Source organism: Geotrypetes seraphini, chromosome 8 (genome assembly GCF_902459505.1).
Source record: "Geotrypetes seraphini chromosome 8, aGeoSer1.1, whole genome shotgun sequence".
Lineage (NCBI taxonomy): Eukaryota > Metazoa > Chordata > Amphibia > Gymnophiona > Dermophiidae > Geotrypetes > Geotrypetes seraphini.
In genome coordinates, this window is record NC_047091.1 from 106,347,390 (window position 1) to 106,362,159 (window position 14,770).

Genomic DNA, 14,770 nt, shown 5'->3' on the forward strand with positions numbered 1-14,770 from the left:
GTTTTAATGTTCCCTGATGTGGCAAGGGCTACTCAATATAGGAGGAAAGCTTTTTTGGCTTTACGTCCTAAAGTTCTTGAATTGGGTGCAACGTTTTTCCTTAAATTTCCCTGTAAATGTATTCTGCATCTTCAAGACAAAGATTATGTGTTTTGGGAACCTTCCCAATTAGAACTTTTTCTTAAAGGAAGGAAACAAGACTAATTACTAGCTTTCTTTAGTGGGGGGTTTATATAATAGCGTCCTAAGAGGTATATAGGTTTTTGAAGGGGGGTAAATCTGTTCTTTTTTCTTCCTCTCTCCATATCTATTTTGTATTTCCTGTTAAGTTTATATGAATAATGAGATGTCTTCCTTCATTAGTGGGCTAGATGGATATGTGCCTAAGGGCGTAAAATTTGGTTTTTGGATAGTGTATAATTTCTTTATAATCCATATCTTATGTTTGAATGAATGTAATAAATGTTGAAAATAATCAATAAAAAAAACAAAAAAAACAAAGGAGATGCTTCCGTTGTTATCACTTTCTGGTGAGGGGGACAAATGAAAAAGTAGACCTCTGGATAGATTGAAAGAGGTCATCCACCATTGAAGCGACTGCTGAAGAGATGATGTGACAGATATATGTTGTGCTAAACAATCTGTTGCTTGAGACCACTGAGAAGCAAGGGTCCACTGAGGAATGTGAAGATGCAGCCTTGTTAGTGGAGTTACATGAACTGTGGAAGCCATGTGGCCTAGGAGAACCATCATGCGTCTCACCACGATGGTGTGTATCTTCAACATCTGTTGATAGAGGATGAGAATAGTGTCCAGGCGATCTGGAGGGAGAAACGCTCTCATGAGAGTAGTATCGAGGATAGCCCCAATGAATTGCAGACATTGAGTCAGAATTAGGTGAGACTTGAGGAAATTGATTTTGAATCCCAAAGCTTGTAGGAATGAAATGGTCTAAGATGTTGCTAGAACCACCTCCTGCGATGAAACAGCTTTGATCAGCCAGTTGTCCAGATAAGGAAAGACTTGAAGACTGTGGGATCGGAGATATGCAGCCACAACAATCAGGCACTTCATTAAAACCCTGGGAGAAGATGCCAGGCCGAAAGGAAGAACCTTGTACTGATAATGACATCTGTTTACGGGAAAACAAAGGTATTTGCGGTAAGCCTGATGAACTGGTATATGTGTGTAGGCTTCCTTGAGATCCAGAGGCAGCATATTCTCACATATGGGTGACCTCCAAGCTAACTAGAATGGAATGGTGGGAGTGTTGGCAATTCAGGAGAATAAATTTTGCAACACTGTCATGGCCAAACTGGCCATCCCATCTGGAAAATGAATCCAGACAATAATGAGAGGGGAAGGTATGAACTGAGGACCAAGTGGAAGCTTTGCAGATTTCCTCGGTAGATCTAAGGAAAGCAATAGATGCCGCCATGGCTCTGACTTTATGGGCTATGACTCGACCCTGTAGATGCAGTCCAGCTTGAGCATAGCAGAAAAAGATGCAAGCAGCCAACCATTGGAGATGGTGTGCTTGGAAACTGGATGTCCTAACTTGTTTGGATCAAAGGAGATAACGAGTTGAGGAGCAGATTTGTGTGGCTTAGTCCTTTGTAAGTAGAACGCCAAAGCACACAAAAGTGTCCAGAGTATGAAGAGCTGTTTCTCCAGCATAAGAATGAGGCTTTGGAAAAAACACTGGAAGTATAATAGATTGATTGAGATGAAATGCTGAAAACACCTTAGGTATGAATTTCAGATGAATACAGATGACCACTTTATCATGATGGAATACTGTGAAAGGTGGGTCTGCTACTAAAGTTTGTAGCTCACTGACTCTGCGAGCAGACATGAGAGCAATGAGGAAAACCACTTTCCAAGTGAGATATTTGAGATGAGCCGAAGCCATTGGTTCAAATGGAGGCTTCATCATCTGAGCAAGAACAACAGTGAGATCCCAAACCACTGGAGGCGATTTGAGAGGTGGCCTGACATTCAAAAGTCCTTTCATGCATCTGTAAACCATAGGGTGAGTAGAAAGGGGTTTCCCTTCGATAGGCTGATGGAAAGCAGCAATTGCACTGAGATGGACTCGAATCTATGTTGATTTGAGACCTGACTGAGATAAATGGAACAGGTAATCTAAAACTGAAGACAAGGAGGAAGATTGAGGCTCCTTGTGATGAATGGTGCTCCAAGCAGAAAATCTAGTCCATTTCTGGTTGTAACATTGCCTAGAGGTAGGCTTCCCAGAAGCCTCTAAAATGTGTTTGACAGATTGAGAGAACTGGAGAGTGGCAGTTACTTTGAGAGGTACCAAGCTGTCAGGTGTAGAGACTGCAGGTTGGGATGAAGCAGAGATCCCTGACTCTGTGTAAGCAGAGACAGGAAAAACTGGTAGAAGAAATGGCTCCCTGTTGCCGAGTTGAAGTAGAAGGGAGAACCAAGGTTGCCTGGGCCACTGAGGAGCTATCAGAATCATGGTGGCATGTTCTTGTTTGAGTTTGACAAGTGTCTTGAGAATGAGAGGGAATGGAGGAAATGCAGAATACAGAAACTGATTTGTCCATTCCAGAAGAAACAAGTTTCAAGTTTATTTTAGTATTTGATGAATCGCCTATTAAAATTGCTAGGCGATGTACATAGTCTAAGCAGAGAAAACAAAGAAACTAACACATTAACAATATAATTTCAATAAAAACGTACAGAAGGGGTTAGGAAAGGAGTTAAAAAGTTACAATGTTGGGTATGGAAATTAAAAAAAAAAAAAAAGGGAAAAACAAGAGGAAAGGGTACAAATTACCAAAGCACAATTCAAGGAGTATCTCTAAAACAAGTAAAAGTTTCAAGAATTAAAAGCATCTTTAAATAAATATGTTTTTAAAAGTTTTTTAAATGTTACAATATCGTGTTCAGATCTAATATACTGGGGGAGGGCATTCCACCATTGGGGTCCCGTCACTGTGAACATATCCAATCTTCTTGTTCCTATGATTTTCAAAGAAGAAACTGACAGTAAATTTTGATCTGATGATCGCAGTAAGTGTTGGGTTTTATATGGTATTAGTGTCCTTGAAATAAATTGTGGTTCGCCAGATGCTAAGGTCTTAAAAATAAGAAGCATTATTTTAAACAAAATCCTGTGACCAATCGGTAACCAGTGAGCATCTATTAATAGTGGGGAAACGTGGTCATATTTTTTCGCATTGTAAATTAATTTTATGGCCGTGTTCTAAATTATCTGTAGTCTCCTTTTTTCTTTTTGTGTAATGTTAATAAATAGGGCGTTGCAATAATCAATTTTTGATATTATAAAGGAGTGGATTAGTATCTTTAATGAAGATAAACTAAGAAATTTGGCAACTGACCTAATCTGACGTAATTTGAAGAAACAATTTTTAACGATGAGGGAAATATGTTCGTGATAGATTAATTTATCATCTATAAGTACCCCAAGAATTTTAACAGAGGATACCAAGTTGAGTGAGGTGTTATTGAGATTAAACGGTTTTGAGAGAGTTATATCTTTTTTCCAGTTGAATAACATAGACTTAGTTTTATTGATATTTAAAACTAATTTGTTTGAATTGAGCCAATTTTGTATTTGTTCTAGTTTGTGGTTAATGGAAGAGATTTCTATGTTATTTTCCGGATCCAAGGGATGGATAAGTTGGATGTCGTCTGCGTATGAAAATGGAATAAAGCCTATAGCCTGACAGAGCTCTAATAGTGGTGAGAGGAAAATGTTAAATAGTAAAGGGGACAAGATGGATCCTAGAGGTATTCCAAATGTTGAAGTGTAAGAGGTGGAATCTTCGTTATTGAATCTAACAAAGGAAGTACGATTAGCAAGATACGACTTAAACCATGCTAAAACTCTCATTTATTCCTTTTTCTTCAAGTCTATTTAAGAGTAAATCGTGATCAATGGTATCAAAGGCAGCAGAAATGTCTAAAGAGAAGAGTATAACGGATTTGTGGTGGTCTAGGTAATATTGGATGTTCGAGGTTAGACCTATTAGAGAATATTCAGTGTTATGGAATTTTCTAAATCCTGTTCGATTAGGATGTAATGCATTAGTTTTCTCAATGAAATCAGAAAGTTGATTAAAGATCAGTTTTTCTGTTAATTTAGCTATAAATGGTATGTTTGCTATTGGACGGTAATTGGTTGATTCATTGATGCTGGTTTTATAATTTTTGAGGATGGGGGTGATGGAAGCAGTCTTCCATTGAGGAGGGACTGTAGAAGTAAGTAAGCTATTCTGTATGAGTGACAGTATGAAAGGGCCAAAGTGTGAGAAATGTTTTTTCAGGTAAAAAGGTGGAATGATTTCAGATCGGGAGCTTTTTAAGTTTACTTGTTGAAATAGGGATTCGATATCTTGAAGTGAGGGGATTTTGAAATTTGAGCATTTTGCTGTCGGAATGAGTTCTGTTCGGTCGATGGTTATGAGGTCGGTTAGTGTATTTTGTGGAAAGGAATTGCGAATATTATTTATCTTTTGTGTGAATGCATCAGCTAATTCTTGAGCTTTTAGGGAAGATTTTAGTGTAGAGTTGTTTATTTTATTTTTTGGATCCATAGATTTTAAAATGCTGTAGAGTATAGAAGAGTTTTTTGCTTTTTCAATTTTATTGGAATAATAAGATTTTTTTGCCAGATTGATTTTTGTCTTATATAATGAAACGTTTTCCCTGTATTTTTGAAGGTTGTCGAGTGTTTTATTGTGTCGCCATTTTCTTTCTAGGGAACGTATCTACCTCCAGACGGTGAGGAGATTATATCCTGGAACAGAAGTAAGGCAGTTTGTTGATATGGGGAGATGCAAAGAGATCTATCTGAGGAGTCCCCCACTGAGAAAAAATGTGATGGAGAGGCAAGGAATTGAGTGTCCATTCGTGAGGTTGTACAAGACGACTCAATTTGTCCGCCAGACAGTTTTTTTCTCCTTGAATGTAGACCGCTTTCAAAAAAGGTGTTGTGACAGATTGCCCAATTCCACACCTTTTGAGCTTTACTTGCAGAGAGGGAGAGATCCTGTTCCTCCCTGCTTGTTGATGTAGTACATGGCGACTTGATTGTTTGTACGAATGAGGACTACAGTACTTGATCATGAAGAAGATGCTGAAAAGCTTTGAGAGCACTGAAGATTGCTCTGAGTTCCAACAGATTTATATGACACTGACGATCTGTGCTGGACCAATGGCCTTGAGTACGGAGACCATCAAGATGAGCCCCCCCAAGCATAGGTCGAGGAATCTGTGATGAGGGCCTTCTGATGAGGGGGCGTTTGAAACAGTAAACCTCTGGAGAGATTAGAAGAGAGCATCCACCAGTGGAGAGACTGTCTCAATGAAGGAATCACTGTAATGTGCTGAGAGAGTGGGTCGAAAGCCTGCGCCCACTGAGATGCCAGGCAGTGGCGTACCTACCATATGTGACACCCGGGGCCCATCATTTCTTGGCACCTCCCCCCCATCTGTACGAAAAACATGATTTTTAGTAACAAGCCACACGTCTAGGAAAAGGCAGCATCTTACATATGCAGTGAGCAGTACAACATCAATACACCCATTGTAAAACTAAACAAGCCAGACTAGTACAGATCAATCCTACACCGTCAATCTTAACAGAAAACCATGTCTTTCGAACACAGAAAATACCTTCACCTAGTATGGAATATGTCATCACAAACTAACCCCTCCCTCTTTTACAAAACTGTAGTGTGGATTTTAGCCATGGTGGTAACAGCTCAAACGCTCATAGAATTCTGAGCATCAGAGCTGCTAACACCACGGCTGGCGCTAAAAAACGTTCCACAGTTTTGTAAAAGGGGGGATAAAATAGAAATACATAGACAAAGGTTAAATTGAACCAGCAAGAAGCTGGACTCTGCATACAATGCAACACCACAGAAACAGTGACACATGTCTCCTAAAGCAACAAATAAATAGAAAATTTTTGTTCTACCTTTGTCTTCTCTGGTTTCTGCTTTCCTCATCTTCTTGTTACTCTCTTCCTTCCATCCACTGTCTGCCATCTCTCTGCCCCTATATGGCATCTTCTCTCTTTCTATGCCCCTTCCAGAAACTGTATGCCTCCCCCTTCCATCTCTCCTTTCACCCCCATTGGTCTGGCATCTCTCTCCTCTCCTTCCCTCTCCTACACCTCTCTTCTGCAATCCCTTTCTTCCCTCATTTTCTTTTTCAGTTTACTTTCAGCATCCATCTAGATTACGTTCTTACTACCCTCTCATCAATTTCCTTTTTTACTGTCTACCTACAGCTCGCCACCTCTTTCCCTCACCCCCTCCAGTATTTCCCTAACTCAATCCTTTTGCCCCATCAGGTGCCCTTCTTTTATTTATCCCCTCCTTCAATCCTCTGTCCTCTTCTCTCTCTCCCTTCTCTCCACTTCCATCATCTGCCCCTTCTCTCTTTCCCTCACTTCCATCATCTGCACTCTTCTCTCTCCCCACTTCCATCATCTGCCCCTTCTCTCTCTTCCCCCCACTTCCATCATCTGCCCTCTTCTCTCTCCCCCTTCTCTCCACTTCATCATCTGCCCCTTCTCTCTTTTCCCCCTCCTTCCATCATCTGCCCTCTTCTCTCTCCCCACTTCCATCATCTGCCCCTTCTCTTTCTTTCCCCCTCCTTCCATCATCTGCCCTCTTCTCATTCCCCACTTCCATCATCTGCCCTTTCTCTCTCTTTCCCCCCACTTCCATCATCTGCCCTCTTCTCTCTGCCCCTTCTCTCCACTTCCATCATCTGCCCATTCTCTCTCTTCCCCCCTCCTTCATCATCTGCCCTCTTCCCTCATCTGCCCCTTCTCCCCACTTCCATCATCTGCCCCTTCTCTCTCTTTCCCCCACTTCCATCATCTGCCCTCTTCTGTCTCCCCCTTCTCTCCACTTCCGTCATCTGCCCCTTCTCTCTTTTTCCCCCCTCCTTCCATCATCTGCCCTCTTCTCTCTCCCCACTTCCATCATCTGCCCCTTCTCTCTCTTTCCTCCCTCCTTCCATCATCTGCCCCTTCTCTCTCTTTCCCCCACTTCCATCATCTGCCCCTTCTCTCTCTTTCCCCCATTTCCATTATCTGCCCTCTTCTCTCTCCCCCTTTCTCCACTTCCATCATCTGCCCCTTCTTTCTCTTTCCCCCACTTCCATTATCTGCCCTCTTCTCTCCCCCTTCTCTCCACTTCCATCATCTGCCCCTTTTCTCTCTTTCCCCCACTTCTATCATCTGCTCCCTTCTCTCTCCCCCATCATCTGCCCCGTCTCTCTCTTTCCCCCATTTCCATCATTTGCCCTCTTCTCTCTTCCCCTTCTCTCCACTTCCATCATATGCCCCTTCTCTCTCTTTTCCCCACTTCCATCATCTGCCCTCTTCTCTCCACATCCATCATCTGTCCCCTTCTCTCAATCTCTCCATCCACCACAGGTCCATCTTTCTCCCTCACCTTTCCGATTTTGGCAACAAGATCAGCAAGGCCCCCCCCGTGACAGCATTCAGGAGCATCGGCGTCCCCCCTCTGCGACGGCACTCAGCAGTATCAGCGCCCCCCTCCGCGATGGCACTCAGCGGCATCGGCGCCCCCCCTGCCCCACGACAGCACTCAAGTTCGGCCTCCTTCTCCCGGCATCAGCAGGACTTCAGATCGGCAACAGGTGCTCAGTCAAAAGCTTCCCCTGACTGAACTGCCTGGGCGGAAACAGGAAGCTGAGTCAGGGGAAGCTTTTGACTGAGCACTTGTTGCCGATCTGAAGTTCTGCTGATGCCAGGAGAAGGCGGCCAAACTTGAGTGCTGTCGCGGGGCAGGGGGGGCGCCGATGCAGCTCAGTGCCGTCGCAGAGGGGGCGCCGATGCCACTCAGTGCTGTCGCGGAGGGGGCGCCGATGCCACTCAGTGCCATCGCAGCCCAGGAATTTTCTGGACCTGTCCAGCTGTGCACCCGGGGCGGACCGCCCCCCCCCCCTCCTTGGTACGCCACTGATGCCAGGGTCCACTGAGGAATTCTGAGGTGAAGTCTGGCAAAAGGAGTCACGTGAACAGTAGAGGTCATGTAACCTAGGAGAACCATCATGTATCTCGCTGAGAGTGAAGTGAGGGATGATACTTTGTGATAAAGTCGAATAAGAGCATCCTGACGTTGTTGAGGAAGGAATGCTCCGAGTTGCACAATGTCCAGTACAGCTCTGACAAACTGTAGAGTCTGAGAGGGCTTTAGCTTGGATTTTGGAAAGTTGATTGTGAACCCCAAACTTTGGAGGAACCAAGTAGTCCGTTGAGTCGCTCCAATAACCCCCAAGATGTTGTATCTTTGATGAGCCAGTTGTCCAGGTAAGGGAAAACCTGAAGACCATGGTTGCGCAGAGCTGCTGCTGCTACTACTACGAGGCACTTGGTGAACACTCTGGGAGATGACGCCAGGCCGAAGGGTAGCACTCTGTATTGAAAATGATGATTTCCCACCCGAAATCTGAGGAATGTGCGAGGCTGGATGAATGGGAGTGTGAGTGCAAGCCTCTTTTAGATCCAGAGAGAATAACGAATCACTCTGATCTAGAAGGGGATACAAGGATGCTAGAGACAGCATCCAAATTTTTCTCTGACAAGACATTTGTTGAGAGCTCTGAGATCCAATATAGGTCGCAGATCCCCTGTCTTCTTCGGAACTAGGAAGTAACGGGAGTAAAACCTCCTGCTCTGCTGTTCCAGGGGAACTTCCTTGATGGCACGGAGACTAAGCAGAGCTTGAGCTTCCTGAAGAAGGGTGGTCTGCAATGGACTGGAAGGATACTCTCTTGGGGGAAGATCTGGTGGAACCTGGATGAAATGAAGAGAGTAACCTGGCATGGGATGTTAGCTAGGTGATCTTAAAGATTCGGGTCCTTATCCACAGTGCGGAGCCAGGCAAGACAGTGCATCACCACCGAGAACGCAGTGACTCTAGAGGACATTTCAAACGCATCATATGCAGCTTGAACCATTTGCATGCAAAGTTGACCCAGAGTCGATCTTGAGGAAGATATTTGAAAAAAAAATAATCAGGCATCGTGTTGATGAAATGCTTGAGATAAGAGGTGAAGACAAAGTTGTAGTTCAAAATTCGGTTTGTCATCATTGAATTTTGATACAGCCGACGACCAAACTTGTCCATGGTCCTGCCCTCTCTTCCAGGAGGGACAGTGGCATAAACCTTGGCAGGATTGGTTCTTTTTAAAGAAGACTCCATGAGAAGAGATTGATTGGATAATTGAGACTTCTCAAATCCCTTACAGTGGACCATCCTGTAGCGAGATTCCAACTTTGCTGGCACAACAGGAACGGAGTATGGTGTCTCAAGATTTCTTTTGAAGGTTTGAGAAAGAATGCCATTCATGAGTAATTTGAGAGACTCCCTAGGAGGATGAGGCACACCCAATTCTTCTAAATACTCCTCAGACTATTTTGAGTTAGATTCCAAAGTGATGTTAAGATCTTTACTCATTTGGCAGAGAAACTTGGTAAAGGATGCCTGATCTGAAGAGGTATGACACCGTGGAGGAGAAGGTGACCTCGAGGTTCCTCTCATCGCAGAGAATGAGGGTGAAGCCTCTCTGGAGTATTGATACCTGAGATCTGAATCCATAGGCAAAGATGACCCACTCATAGAATGTAAAGAGAGCCTTGCAGGAGAAGAACTCGACTGACGAGAGTGGTGAGGCTCTGGAACAGATTTCCTTGACAGAGGAAATGGTGGCCTTGAGGATTTTCTATGCCTCGATAAACGAGACCTGTCTCGAGAAGAAGATCTGGGCCTCAATGAAGACCTTGACATATGATGTGGAGAACTAGGCCTCGAATCACGGTCCCGTGATTGAGTCAGATCCAGCCTGGAAGATGAATGTCAGGAGTCCTCGTCCTATGCCTCGAAAAGGGCATGTGAGAAGGGAGGACTGGAAGTTGGAGAACGATGTTGAAATACCAAAAAGGACTCAGCTCCTTGTGTCACGGTATCTTGAGGCAGTCTTAAGGACTCAGCTCTTTGTATAGAGTGACTAGGTTGAGCTCGAGGAACTGCCAAGGACTCGACTCCTTGTAATACTGCTGAGTGCTCAGGCTGGACTGCAGGAAGCAGAGTCGAGGCAGGAGTTAATTGGGTAAGCATGTTACCAAACCACTGATGCAGAAGATTTGCCAACAGGTTCTGAAAAACTGGCACCAAAACAACTAAATCTGGTACATTTGGTGTGGCTACAGTCTCCAAGGAAGAACACTGCCTCGATTTTAAGACACGTTTCCTGGCAGCTTCAAAACCACCGATTCTAAGGGTGGCATGTCCTGAGGAGTTGACTTAGCTATCTTACCTGAGGGAGACAGTGAGGATAACAGCTCCTCAGGCGAAGATTTAGCTGATTTCCCCGAGGACAAGGACTTCCCAAACGAGGAAGGTTTGATTAAGGTCGAGGTCGGGGTTAAAGGTGTTTGCCCCGTAGAAGACTTCACTGGAGTGGAGGTCGAGTTTGGGGCTGAGATCGGGGTCAGGGCCTTAGGCAAAGGCCGATCCATGCCACCAAATATTTTTTCAAGCTAAACTCGACGACGTTTGAGAGCCTGAGGTTGAAGTCTAGCACAGCGGGCGCACAACTCTGCACGATGGTCAGGCCCTAAACTCTGAACACACCACTTGTGTGGGTCAGTGAGAGAGATAGCACATTGCCACTGGCTACACTTCTTGAAGCCTGTGATCGGCCGGGACATAAAAGGAAAAACTGCCGCAGCTAAATCGAAGCCTGCAGGCTGAGGTCACGGAGTAGGTTCCGCCTTGACATGACGAAAAAACCAAACAAAACTTCTACATTTTTATTTTTTTAATAAAACACAAAAAGAAACACAGCGACCTTGTAAAGAAAATACAAGAGAAGGCATGAGTAGAACTAACTCTTTGAACAGAGCATTGAAACGAGGACTTCTTGGCTCCGCGGAAAACTTAGAACTGAGGAGACACGCATCCTACATTGGGCAGTAAGGCACACACACATGCACGGTACGGCAGTCGCAAACTTTCTAAAAATTTACTTGGATTTCAGCAAAGCCTTTGATACAGTTCCTCATAGGAGGCTGTTGAACAAACTTGAAGGGCTGAAGTTAGGGCCCAAAGTGGTGAACTGGGTCAGAAACTGGCTGTCGGACAGATGCCAGAGGGTGGTGGTTAATGGAAGTCGCTCGAAGGAAGGAAAGGTGACTAGTGGAGTCCCTCAGGGTTCGGTGCTGGGGCCAATCCTGTTCAATATGTATGTGAGTGACATTGCTGAAGGGTTAGAAGGAAAAGTGTGCCTTTTTGCAGATGATACCAAGATTTGTAACAGAGTAGACACCGAAGAGGGAGTGGAAAACATGAAAAAGGATCTGCAAAAGTTAGAGGAATGGTCTAATGCCTGGCAACTAAAATTCAATGCAAAGAAATGCAGAGTAATGTATTTGGGGATTAATAATAGGAAGGAACCGTATATGCTGGGAGGAGAGAAGCTGATATGCACGGACGGGGAGAGGGACCTTGGGGACCTAGTGTCCGAAGATCTAAAGGCGAAAAAACAGTGTGACAAGGCAGTGGCTGCTGCCAGAAGGATGCTGGGCTGTATAAAGAGAGGCATAGTCAGTAGAAGGAAGAAGGTGTTGATGCCCCTGTACAGGTCATTGGTGAGGCCCCACTTGGAGTATTGTGTTCAGTTTTGGAGACCGTATCTGGCGAAAGACGTAAGAAGAATTGAGGCGGTCCAGAGGAGGGCGACGAAAATGATAGGAGGCTTGCGCCAGAAGACGTATGAGGAGAGACTGGAAGCCCTGAATATGTATACCCTAGAGGAAAGGAGAGACAGGGGAGATATGATTCAGACGTTCAAATACTTGAAGGGTATTAACGTAGAACAAAATCTTTTTCAGAGAAAGGAAAATGGTAAAACCAGAGGACATAATTTGAGGTTGAGGGGTGGTAGATTCAGGGGCAATGTTAGGAAATTCTACTTTACGGAGAGGGTAATGGATGCCTGGAATGCGCTCCCGAGAGAGATGGTGGAGAGTAAAACTGTGACTGAGTTCAAAGAAGCGTGGGATGAACACAGAAGATTTAGAATCAGAAAATAATATTAAATATTGAACTAGGCCAATTACTGGGCAGACTTGCACGGTCTGTGTCTGTGTATGGCCGTTTGGTGGAGGATGGGCAGGGGAGGGCTTCAATGGCTGGGAGGGTGTAGATGGGCTGGAGTAAGTCTTAACAGAGATTTTGGCAGTTGGAACCCAAGCACAGTACCGGGTAAAGCTTTGGATTCTTGCCCAGAAATATCTAAGAAGAAAAAAAAAAACAAAATTTAAATTGAATCAGGTTGGGCAGACTGGATGGACCATTCGGGTCTTTATCTGCCGTCATCTACTATGTTACTATGTTACTAAGTTCTTCAAGCAAGTCTGCTTGCAAGGCTGTCCGCATTGAGGCTCCGTGGATGACGTCACCCATATGTGAAAATATGCTGCCTGCTTGTCCTGGGATAACTGTTTACTATACCTGGAGTCTGCCTCCAATGGAATAGAAAGGTCCTCATACATTTGCCGGAGAAACTTTGAAAAAGAGGACCTCTCAGAAAAAGCAGCAGGTTGACGCTGAGGTAAATCTGAACTATCAGAATCCTCAACATCAGACGAGAGTGGTTCTTGCTTCGAGTCTCCCAATAAGTATTAGTCCTGAATGGAATGAGGATGGTTACAAAGACTCGGTGTCGAAGGCTCAATATGCTTCATCTTACGAGAGGCCTTCTGGGACCGCACTGGTGTCGCCTCTCTAGATGTTTGAGTTGATGACGACTGGTGCCGTGGAGTGAGATCAATTGACTCCCGTGTCAATGGTCTCCGCACTGGTGGAGCATCAATGTGAGGTTAGGTCGGTGTCGCCATCTGCTCAGGCTGAATCGTCACCCAGAGAGCTGGTGTCGACCTAGCTTGGACAGTCGGTGTAGACGTGGCCATAATTTGAGTCGGCACCAGCATCTGAAAATGTTCACCCAATTCCTTCCAAAGCAAACTGTCAATCTTTTGCTTTAGGGAGAACACCGGCACTGTTTTCTTTTTAGCCGGTACCACTGGTGCTGCACTCCAGTCCGGTGATGAGGATGCTGATGTCGAGGCACTCACCGAAATCGGGACCGGGCACTTATGGGACTTTTACCGAGGTCGGCATGACTGACTCAATGCCACTTTGACCTAAGTCCCAGATGGGGCAGGGGAAGGCTTCTTAGCTGGCTTACCCACAGAAGATTGCGACACCGGAGATGTTTCCACCGGTGTCGATATACGCAGTGTTGTCTTGGTTGGTGCTGCTGGTGTCGGTAGTGATGTCGACTCCCCCTCCATAGCGACACCGAACAATAACTTCTGTTGAAGAAGGCAGTTTTTCAAAGTACTCTTCTGAAGAGAAGAACACGGAGTGCAGGTTTCCAGATGGTGCTCTGGTCCAAAACACTGGCGACACCAGCGATGTGAGTCAGTCACAGACATGGGCCGAGCACAGCAACTGCACTGTGGGCGTGACATCGATGGAAAGATCGCCTCAGCCAAATCAAAGTTGGAGGCCAAGGTGGTACAACCCAAAGGTGGAGGCCAAGGTGGCCCTGCCGGGCCAAACCCGCGAAACGGAAAAAAAAAAAAATTTTCCCCTTTAACCAGAGGTAAAAGGACAAAGAAAAAAGAAACATGAAACTGATTGAAAGAGTCAAATGCAAGAGCAGGAAGGCGAAAAAATTTAAAAAGCCGTTAACACGTCTTCTTAGTTCTGCAGAAACCAAGAAACTGAGGGACCGAGCGACTATGCAGTGAAAAGAGCCAGTTCGTGGTCCTGATCTCCTTTGCACTGGCATACACTGCATTAGCTATCAGCTGTTTGCCACTTTCCATAGCAGGTACAGCGCTTCGCAGCCTCCACCATTGGGACAAAGTTTTGGCATGAAGACTTGCCATGGTTGCACGAGGGCCGCCAAAGAACAGGAGGAATGCCATGGCGGAACTTTAAAAGATGATGCCTGGCAAGGCCGCTATCAGAGAGAACGGCCCATGGGTAGTGCTAGACCGCGTCGTTGAAATTTGTAATGCCAGAGCCCTCCCACATCTCTGAAGTAAAAGCCAAGCGTCGAAGAGTGAGTGCTTGCTCCACCCCGAGCTGCCCTGATGAAGGAGATGGCCAACCCACCTCTGCCCCAGTCAGGGGTCTCTCTCTCTGCTAGATATTCCACAAATCCCTTTTTTAAGGAGGGAACTTTAGGGCAGAAGAGGAAGGAGGTTATTGACATTGACCCCCCTCCCCAGGTATATCCCCTAGGTAGGAAAAAAAGCCCAACACCCCCCAGGCTATGACCAAAGAAAAAATACAGTGGGAGCCCACTCATGCTAGCAAGGTCCAGGAGAATGAGTGAAGCCATCCATCTGCCTGCTGGAGATAAGAGTATACTGGATATGTAAAGAGCATGCCATCTGAGATATAGAGATCACAGATTTACTGTCCTCTATCTCCGCCTGCTAATGCGTGGATTAAACCCATGTGTCTGAATTTGTCTGCTGCTGATGACAGAGGAGGAGATTTAAAAAGCTACGATTGACATCCTTCTGCAGTATGCTTGTGAAAATGGACAGAATGCCCTAAGGTTCAGCATACCATTCCTATTGCACTGGAAACTGCTTTAGCTGATAATTTTCTGTTCTACACTGGAAGTTTATTCTTCATTATATTCC

General features: G+C 45.0%; 1 protein-coding gene across 4 annotated transcripts in view; it reads right to left on the reverse strand.

Annotated features, from left to right (window-relative positions):
• KDM4B (lysine demethylase 4B) overlaps positions 1–14,770 on the reverse strand; it is a 354,261-nt gene that overhangs the window by 278,858 nt on the left and 60,633 nt on the right. The window lies entirely within an intron of this gene.